The 2,226-nt window shown below is 39.1% G+C and overlaps 1 pseudogene; it reads right to left on the minus strand.

Annotated features, from left to right (window-relative positions):
* Positions 1–772: 772 nt before the first annotated feature.
* LOC115934986 (dnaJ homolog subfamily B member 6-like) lies at positions 773–1,631 on the minus strand (annotated as a pseudogene).
* Positions 1,632–2,226: the final 595 nt, after the last annotated feature.

Consider the following 2,226-nt stretch of genomic DNA (forward strand, 5'->3'; position numbering starts at 1 on the left):
TCATCTTGGCTCCACCGCTCTGAAACTTTAATAATTGCATAATGTCCTTCTTTATTTGTAAGTGCCTTTAACCATAAATCAACCTTGTCTGACAGTATACCATCACTCTTGCTTTCATTTCCTTTGCATTTGCTTATTTTTATGTCTTTTTTCACCAAACACATGTGCATTTATATATTTTTTAATAAAATCACAAACACCCAGTTTACCAGCTTTACTTTTTAAATCCAAGCTTAACATTACATATTTAAACAATTGTCAAAACTTGCTAAGTTGTCAGCATTTATGCACAACTAGAAAACACCCTTAATTTATACTAAGCCAGAAATGTATTACCATTAATGCATTCATATCTATCACTGTGAGATACTGAAAAAATTGAAATTATTTCTATAAAAGGCTCATCCTGGCAATGTTAACTTCATAGCAGGCTGAAACTACTTGGTTTACATTTCAGACACAATGGACAAACAGATCCATGCTGGTGTTAGTGTACAATCTTGTTCAGCAATTTCTAGAGAGTCACTGTTCACCTTGGAGTAGGTTTAATATTAAAGCAAAGTGCATACAGAGATTTACAACACTTTTAAAGATAAAAGCAAATTGGTCCTATTATGTGGTCCCAACAATAAACTCAAAAGTCTATGACAAATAGGAGCTCTGATGAGTTATTTATAAATACTTCAGATTAGGTACAATATACTGAAAATCAACTTCATTCAACATCTTCAAAATAAGTTACTGCTAATCCTCAAATGGTGCTTATTAGAGTTTAACATTTCCATTCTATACATGCATTGAAGTACGTGTTATCCAAGTGTGGATGCTGCTCTTTACCATTTATTATTAAGGACTTTAACTGGCCATCTTCTTCAACTTCTACTGTCTCTTAACCTCTTCCTAGTAATTTTTCTGCCATTAACTATTTTAATAGGAGTTGATATAGATTTGAAGTTGCCCATCTCATTACTATCAAATGACTTGGAAATAATGCCTCCATGACCTAGTGACCCAAATGAAATAAACCCTGTTCCAAAAGAACAAAGCCCAATTCCAAAAGATGGAAGTACACTGAAGGCAGAGAAAAATGGCCCCATCCCTCGGCTTCTGTTTCTTTAGGAATCTCTTCAATTCCACCCCATCCCTGCAAAAATGCCCCCAAATGGGCCTTCAAAGAAGTCAGATGGAAATGGGTCCCTTCCACCAAAAACTTCCCTGAAGACGGAATGTTAAGCCAAACTCAGACTGTCAAAATGACTTCCATCTTCTCCACTACCACTTAATCCTTCTTTGCCATATTTGTCATAGATGTGTCTTTTTTTCTAGCATCTGGTAACACCTCACACACCTCACTACTCCGTGCTACTTCCTTATTTTCAGGATTATCTGGGTGGCAATTCAGTGCCAGTTTCCTGATATGCCTTTTTAATATCCTGGGGTAGGCAGGTCTGCACGCCTAGAACCTCACAGTAACCCCCATGCTTTAACACATGGTGAGAACAGGTCCGAGGATGTAGTGGTGGTGGTGAGTAGCAGGACAGGTGGGTGGTGTGGGCTCCGGGTTCCTCTGGGCTCTGCAGCACTCTGTAGGGCTCCACAGAGCTGCGCTGGTGGCCACAGCGGCTCCTCATGCTTTCCTTCCTCTCCTTTCTCCAACAAACAGGAAGTATGACCTCCTATCTCTTGAGTTTTAATCTTTTTTTTTTAAACCACTTTGTTCTAAGTTGTTTGCAGTTAGATTTTATATTTTAACAAATTTGACAATCTCTGACATTTAATGGAAGAAACTAGCCCATTTTTCTTTAATGTTATGATTGATATACTTACTTTTATGTTTTCTATTTTACTTTATGTCTTTTTTTTACAATGTTTCTTCTGTTTCATTTTTCTCATTTCTGCTGAGTCGATCAACTTACAATATGTGCTATGTCTTCCCTTCTTTTTTTTTTTTTTTGAGACAGAGTTTCACTCTCGTTGCCCAGGCTGGAGTGCAACGGAGCGATCTTGGCTCACTGCAATCTCCACCTTCCCAGGTTCAAGCGATTCTCTTGCCTCAGCCTCCCAAGTAGCTGGGATTACAGGCATGCACCCCCACACCCGGCTAATTTTGTATTTTTAGTAGAGACAGGGTTTCACCATGTTGGCCAGGCTGGTCTCGAACGCCTGACCTCAGGTGACCCACCTTCCTCCGCCTCCCAAAGTGTTAGGATTACAGGGGTTAGCCAC

The sequence above is a fragment of the Gorilla gorilla genome, chromosome 5, assembly GCF_029281585.2.
Source record: "Gorilla gorilla gorilla isolate KB3781 chromosome 5, NHGRI_mGorGor1-v2.1_pri, whole genome shotgun sequence".
Taxonomy (NCBI): domain Eukaryota; kingdom Metazoa; phylum Chordata; class Mammalia; order Primates; family Hominidae; genus Gorilla; species Gorilla gorilla.